Below are 8,429 nucleotides of genomic sequence, written 5' to 3'. Positions count from 1 at the left end.
TATTCCTCTCTGGCTTACCATGAAGCCCAGGAATTTGCCTGCTCCGACGCCAAACGTACATTTGGTCGGATTAAGCTTCATGTTGTGTTCCCTCAAGACTTGGAAGGCCTCTTCGAGGTCGGAGACGTGGTTGGAAGCACTTCTGCTCTTCACTAGCATATCATCAACGTAGACCTCCATGTTCCGACCGATCTGATTTCTGAACAGCTTGTTGACGAGACGCTGGTAAGTGGCTCCTGCATTCTTCAGTCCGAAAGGCATCACCCGATAGCAATAAGTCCCCTGGTCGGTAACGAATGATGTCTTCGGGATGTCTGACTCGTACATTCTGATTTGATTGTATCCTGAGAAAGCATCCATGAAACTGAGCAGCTCGTGACCTGCTGTAGCGTCAATGAGCTGGTCTATTTTTGGGAGTGGGTAGCTGTCCTTTGGGCAGGCCTTATTCAGGTCTGTGAAGTCTATACAGGTCCTCCACTTCCCGTTGGACTTTTTCACCATCACCACATTCGCGAGCCAGTCCGGATACTGGATCTCACGGATGAAATCGGCCTTCAAAAGCCTCTCCACCTCTTCTCTGATGGCTCTCCGCCTTTCTGGTGCAAAGTGTCTCCGCTTCTGCTTCACGGGCTTGCAGGTCTGATCGACACCGAGCTCGTGGGTGCTAATCGACGGGTCAATGCCGGGCATGTCTGAAGGAGTCCAGGCAAAGACATCTGCATTGGTTCTGAGGAACTGAGCGAGATCCTGCTGCGCGGCCTCTGGCAGGGCAGAGCCGATCTGGACAACCCTCTGCTCGTCACCGTTGTTCAATTGAATAGAGATGAGGTCCTCTGCGGGCTCGTTGACCGTGACCTGCGCTTCGTCTCTCAGATCGTACAGCTCGATTGGAAGAGACTCAGACGCATTCTTCCCTCTCAGCGCTGCCGCATAGCATTGTCTTGATTGAGGCTGATCCCCTCTGACTTCACCTACGCCTCCTGGCGTAATGAACTTCATCTTCTGATGATAAGCGGAGGGAATAGCTCGGAGGAGGTTCTGGCCAGGGCGTCCTAGAATGGCATTATAGGCTGACTTGGCCTTAACCACCAGGAAGGTCACCATAGCGAAGGACTGGCGGGGCGGCTCCCCGATGAGAACTGGAAGCTCAATCTGCCCTTCGACCTTGACAACTTCTCCTGAGAACCCGAACAGATCTGAGTTGGCCGGCTTCAGACGGTCAGCTCCGATCATCATCTGTTCGAAGGCGTGATAGTAGAGGATGTCGGCGGAGCTCCCGTTGTCGACCAGGATCTTCTTCATTTCCCAGTTCGCCACTAGCATGGTGACGACCAGGGCATCATCGTGCGGGAGGATCAGACCGTCAAGATCTGCCTCCGAAAAGGATATCTCATTTTCCGGTTCGGCCTTCTTGCTGCAGGTATGGACGGCGTTGACCTGCCGGGCATAGGTCCTGCGGGCCGATGAAGAGGTCCCTCCCGCGGTCGGCCCTCCTGAAATAGTACCAATAACACCATGAGGTTGAGGTTGAGGTTGCGGTACCTGAGGAGGGAGAACGACCGGGGCAGGAGCTTGGATGCGGTCGCCCAGGGGTTGGGCGTCTCGAGGGCTTCTGTCTCTGGGCCTCGGGTTGTCCTGGCGCTCCCTTCTGCTGTCATTATTTTTTAAGTACCTCCCGAGGTACCCTCTGCTTATCAGCTGCTCGATCTCCTCCTTGAGATGAATGCAGGCATTGGTGTCGTGGCCGTGGCTCTTATGGAACCGGCAATACCTGGACATATCTTGCGTGCCCGCCTCTGGTGTCTGCTTCTTCGGCCATCGGATGAAGTCTTCTTTCCGAATGGCTGCCAAAATTTGAGCCCTGGATGCGGTGAGCGGCGTGTAGCGCTCCCTCGTCGGGGGGCTCCTCTCCTTTCGAGGCCGGGGGGAGCTCCTTTCCTTCCGGGACGGGCTGCTCTCCTTCCTCTGGGGTCTGTCGTCCCTACGTTGCTTGGCGGGGTTCTTCTCCTCTGGTCTTCTCTTGCTGACGGAATCCAGGGCAGCGAGAGTTTCCTCGACGGAAATGTACTCTTCCGCCCCGGTCATCAGATCTGCCAAGGACTGCGGATTGCGTCGAGCGACTGCTCTTCTGAAGTCGGTGGACCGGGCTCCGGCCAGAAGAGCATTCGTTGCCGCGGAGGGGTCCAGGTTGGGTACCTGCAGGGCCTCCCTGTTGAACCGGCCAACGAACGCTTTTAAGGCCTCACCGTCTTCCTGCCTCAGGGCCATCAGTGAAGCCGTTGTCTTTCGAGGTCTTCTGCTGCTCATGAAATGTCGGGCCAGGTCGTCCCCGAAGTCGTCGAAATTGTCCACAGACTTGGGCTTCAGCCGCGAGTACCAGTCTCTCGCGGCTCCAGTTAATGTGGTGGGGAGTACCCTGCAAAGGAACCCGTCCGACGCCCCGTGGAGAAGCATCGTGGTCCTGAAGGTCTGCAGATGATCCACGGGATCGGTGGTCCCATCGTACTGCGGGATCTGCGGCATCTTGAAGCCCAAGGGGACTGCCGCACCGAGTACCCTGTCTGTGAAAGGGGGATTGCTACTGAAGATCCTTGAAGCAGGGCGGCCATGATCTCTAGCCAGCTCTTCGATTCTATTATCGATCTTCTGGATCCTCAGTAACATCGGATCATCCCTCTGTTCGGCCAGACGGGCAGGTCTACTCCTTACGGCTGATGGGCTCCTTGCGGATCCGGATTGGCTGAGGGGACTCCTTCGCCGGTGCCGCGATCCCTCTCCGTGCATGGGGTCTCTCTTGCTGCCACGTTTCTGCATGGAGGGAGATCGTGACCGGTGATGCTGACGAGGCTCAGGGCGCACATTCCTGTCCCGCGAGCGGTGGTCTCTTCTTGTGGAGTGACGAGTTTGGTCCCGGGGTGGAGACGCGCGTTCTCTGTGGGAGCTTTCTTCCCTCTGAACGGGTCGAGAAACCTCGACTGGGTGTTGCTGGAGTGCGGGGGCCGCATTCCTGAACTGCGCAACTACAGCAGTCATTTCTTGAAAAAGGGCCCGCATCTCCCTTGGGGTCGGAGTAGGGTCTGAACGGTCCGAGTGGGGCGAAGTCCGCTCCACGGCCGCCCCGACCTCCACCTGCGAGGCCAGCCGCTCACTTCGTCCTTCACGGGGGGCCGTAGCCCGAGAAGTCGGAGGTGCTCGCTTGCCGGTCTGTCCTACCATTTTTATCTGAGTGAGATTTCGAACAGCTTTTTGTTGCGTGGTCCCACGGATGGCGCCAAATCTGTTAGGCCTAAAATCGGTAACAGGTTATGGTAGGGCTGGGTGGTCCGAGCTAACAAGCCACGACTGAGGGGCTGGTTGAGTCCTGCGCTGCACAAGAGTACAGACAAGAAAGAAAAGGGTCAGAGGACCAACCCGGAGTGATACTCCGGACGGGCGCTTCGACACTCAAGTCAGTATGAGCAGGAGTGCAGAGCAATGTCAGAGCAAAAGCTTAGAGTTTTGGTTCTCAGATTTCCAGGACCCTCACTTTAGCACAAGTGAAGGCTATTTATAGTGATTCTGAGCCACCTGTCTAGGACAGGTGGTAATTCTGAGCCACCTGTCCAAGACAGGTGGTGGGCTCTGTATGGACCAGGTCTCATACCTAAGAAGGGCAGGTGGAGGTCCCTGATTGGTCCAGGTGCCACACCTAGTGGAGACAGGTGTTGGCCTTCCAACGGTCCTTGTGAGGGCCACGTGCCAGCAGCTAGTTGGATGCTGAGTTCGGACCCCTCAGTGCTGAGTCCGGATTCCCTCAGGGCTGAGTCCGGATTCCCTCAGTGCTGAGTCCGGACCCCATCAATCTGCATGGTGGCTCATAAGATACGATACCTTAAACATTTAAATACGATACTAAGAGACTCAAAAAGGGGTTAAAAAATCAATTTCAGTATGATCAGACCTAGGAATTAAATATCATGGCTGTATGTGCACCACCACATTCTCTAAATGGGTTGGGAATATCCAGAGGATATTCTCAAGGAAAGAATTAGGAAACCCTACGAAAGCAAAGAGAATATCTGGTTTTTTTTAAGGTGTATTGGTTTTCATGAGGGGGAACTATAGCCACTATCAGAGTGAGATTCTAAATCCAAAATGTAGGAATGTGGCAAGAACTCCGCTTTTATGCTATTTAATTTTTTATTTTCTAATTATTAAATTAATAATATTTAAATATTTAAATATTAGGTACATGATATTGGCACTCCCTTTTTTATTAAAGTGGGAGTTAGGCTCCTTAACAGACACTTATTGGGTTCCACTTGTGCCTTGTGTATGTGATCCGATCATTTGACCCGAACTGCAAATAGAAGTACAGACAAATGCCGCTGAGAATCTGGTACGTGCATAGATGGGTCCCACTTGGATGGAAGGGAATTTTGCTGATTAGTCCCTGCATGGCAAAAATTGCTTATTAGTCCCTAAGAAAAGCATATTAGTTGAACAGTCTTACTTTTAGAAAATATTTGCTAAAAGGCCCCTAAAACTCACGAACTTGAATTTTCTCCGTTAAAAATTTTAAAATGGCAAATTTACCCCAACCATTTAATCAGCTTTAGCATTTCCCTTCCAATATTTTTGGAAAAAATAAAAAAACTAGGAAATAAGCAATAATATTATCTCTTCCAATGTTCTCGTAAAAAACCCTTCAACAAAAAAATCATTTTAGGAATTAAATAAATTAAAAATTCCTCTAAAATAAATTAAATAGGGTCAATTTTAGTTATCTAAATTTTAGGAATATTTTTTGTTTCTAACTTTTCTAAGAAATTCCTATCTTGGCTGGATTGCAAGAAAATATCTCTGGTGGAAAAAAATTTCTATGCATTGAGGAATTATGTCTGATTAATTTAGAGGGATAACATCATAAATCGAGGGTCCCTTACTAGGGTTGGGCTTCTAATCTTAGGAGAAGAAGAAGGGAGAATGTCAAAGGGAAAGTCAATATTGGAAGAGATAATATTGTTACTTATTTCCTAGTTTTTTTTCGAAAATATTGGAAGGGAAATCAAAAAACGCTAAAACAGATTGGGGGGGTAAATTTGCCATTTTAAAATTTTTAACGGAGAAAAATGAAGTTCGTGAGTTTTATGGACCTTTTATCAAATATTTTCTAAAAGTAGGACTGTTCAACTAATATGCTTTTCTTAGTGACTAATAAGCAATTATTTTGCCATGTAGGGACTAATCAGCAAAAGACCCATGAAATAAATTAGTTTAGATTTTGTTGCTTTTATAGCTTGCTTTCTTAGTTGTTTGGTATTGCTAGGACTCAAGTAACTTGTACACTACCTTTTTTAGATCAATGAAGAAAATTGTTTCATAAATTGTGTCGTCTAGTGCATAAAGGATGATCGATCCTTCCCTCGAAGTGGATCAAGAGGCTTATCTTCCCTCTAAGAAAATCAAGTCCGTTGCGGACCGATTTAGGTTTGTAACAGAATCCTAGGCCCTCCATCCATAGCCTCGTTTAGGGCATGTTTAGCAAACATGAAAAAAATATTTCATGGAATATTCATAGTCCAACTATGAAAGAGGAGCGAAAAAAGGAGGAAGGGGGTAGACTTTAGAGGGCATAGATGGAGAGAGGAATAGAAATTCCTAAAACACAGTGAAAACAAATACACTACTTCAAATTTGTTTTTGTTTTTTCCTGTTTCGAGGGACTTTTCATACAACACAAGTTGTATCTAGGGATAGGGTTGGTGCTTTATACTTTCTATTTTAATATCTTTTTGATACACTAACATTCCACGGAATAGTTTTTCATGGTTGCCAAACATGCACTTATATTTTGAAGTATGGTTGTTGATACTTGATAGGGACTCTTCATTAGATTTTGGGTTCAACTGTTTATCTAATTACATATATGATCTATATGAAATGGTGGGCCCATATCTGACTGTGTTTGAACTTTGAAGTGGCCAAGCTGTTTAATGGCCGTTCCCTTTTTCTTTGATTTTCAACGTTGGAGGGCTTAAGAAGCTATCTTACTAGATTCTAGGATGAATGAAATGTTTCTCTTTTACTTTTATGAGTTGGGTCCCACGTTGAAGTGCGGATTGAATTGGCCCCACCATTGGCTTCTTTCGATGCTTAGATTGGTCTGAAAAATTATCCAATATTTGAAAATTTCTTAAGTGTGAGTAATTATATAAAATTCTCTAATATTTGAGAAAATCTTGAAAAAAAGTTGCAAGTAATTTTAAGAATTAAACTCGGGTTGAGTATGAATTTGACAAATAATTTGTCAATTTCTCATATAACACTTATAAACCTTGTGATAAACTCAGAATTATTAAAATAGACTTGTATGGTGTAAAATTGATTGAGCTTCACACAGTGGGAGTGAGTGGAAAAATAGGATAATCAACATGCAACAGCGAAGTCAATTCGAGTATGAGATTGAGGATCACCTGATCTTTAGCTTTTCTTGACGGAACCCTAAACAAGGCTTGATAGATCTATGATAATGTGATTAAGGATTTCTCAAAGGCATTTGGCATGGACTTTATTGTTGCCAGATTTGTGTTTTTAGGAAGGAGTCTTATTTTTAGGATCTGCATCAAAGATGCCTTATTAATCAAAGCTTTTGAATCATCCAGTCATGGTGGAACCAGCTGCAATGGTCTGGGCTTCGTGGTTGCCTATCGTATCAATCTGATCCAACTAGGTACATGTGACATGCATGGGCCTAGATAGGGGTGCAACTCTGGTCGGGTTCAATCCGAACCCGACAGGTTCAACCTGATTTTGGGTGGGTTGAGTGGAATTTTTTCGGGTTGGGTTGCAGGTTGGGAATTTATATCCCGACTGAAAATCGGGTTGGGGTATCGGGCAACCCGACCTTTTTCTGCCAAGTTTTTTAATTTTTTTCAAATTTTAGTAGTATGAACTATTTCTAAAATTTTAAATTACAGAATGCCACTTGCCTTCTCGTTGTGTTCAATCTACATTTATGCATCTAATTTGTGACTTTTTATATCGGATCCATCAGTGTCTTACCTTGAAACTAGTACATCGTACTATTCATTTCTGACTTTCTACATTGGATCCATTAGGGTCTTAAATAGATGAATTATATGACATATGCTGAGGAAAAATACTGGCAGCAGAAGTACAAGTGGGGCCAAATATTTAGATGGTCTAAACACGATTCAGTATGGAAATCAGGTCAAGTTGGGTCAGGTTGAGGAAATTTTTCCTTGGGTCAGGTTGAACCCCGCCGGGTTCAAACTCGGGTTGGGTTGGAAAAATGGGTTCCTCGGGTTGGGTCCCATCTATAGAGAGACTGCACATTATGGAAAACCCTATAGAATGGAGGGTTAGGATCATCCTATAGAAATGATTTTTGGGGCACAACTTATTTACATTGTAGTCCAACAAATGGACCGTCTGGATCATCCCATAAAGTGGGTCGTACAGTACTTTTAAAAAAGATACTGGACTATATGAAATTACACCTTATAAATCCTCTTTAAATCATATTATAACATGGTTTATAATTAACTTTATACATAGATAAATTTACAGTTACAAAGTTTCAAATAACTTCTATCTGTTATGCTAATTCTCAAGAAAGGAGAGAGGAAAAAAGATGTGTTTCCACTTTCTACCGACCAAACTTCTGCCAATCTCCTAAAGTTAGAAAAGTTAGTGCCTGAGCAAGGCAAAGGTGAGGTCCTCTCAGTGATGGTGGAGTACACGCGCCTTGATCCCAAGGTTGTGTTAGGCAACCATTCTTAAAAAGAAAGAGATTTTATATGATGTGTGGCTGTACAAACCCGTATTTTTCAAAAAGTATGGTACGGCCCGATCCATAGGATGATCCAAACCGTCAATTTGTTAGGCTACAACTTAAATAGGTTGTGCCCAAAAAATCATTTCTATAGGATGAACCTAACACTCTTATCTATATGACCATGGGTCATTTGTGCAACTGTGAAGCACTAACACATCTTATTTTTTATTATTTAAAGAGCTGTCAAAAGTTATTAGTTTATTACAACTCCTAAAAAGCTCTCACAAGCCAATTAGATAAGAAAAGACAAGTTGCATTAGTGCAATTATTAAAAAATGGTTGTGCTGAGATCATTTTCCAATATCTATTATAACTTTATTATCCTTTCAGATTTATTGTTTATTACTATTTTTACCAATTTATAGGATTAAATCCTTTGGTCGGGATCAGATTTCTCCCCCAACCTCACAAGAAAAAAAAGGTTATAAATTTATTTTTTATTTTTTTGAAATGGACATAATTGAATATGTTCTTGATTAGGATAAGGATCATTTCACAATAAAGAAGAATCCACTGAACTCAGTAGTGCTGAGGACTGTTGCTATGGAGCTTCTACCAATCTGTCTATTTTAAAACAATTAAAATAAAT

This window comes from Tasmannia lanceolata, unplaced genomic scaffold (assembly GCF_043159265.1).
Source record: "Tasmannia lanceolata isolate RefF3 unplaced genomic scaffold, GAP_Taslan_0.1 ptg000015l, whole genome shotgun sequence".
NCBI lineage: Eukaryota > Viridiplantae > Streptophyta > Magnoliopsida > Canellales > Winteraceae > Tasmannia > Tasmannia lanceolata.
This window is presented reverse-complemented; position numbering follows the sequence as displayed.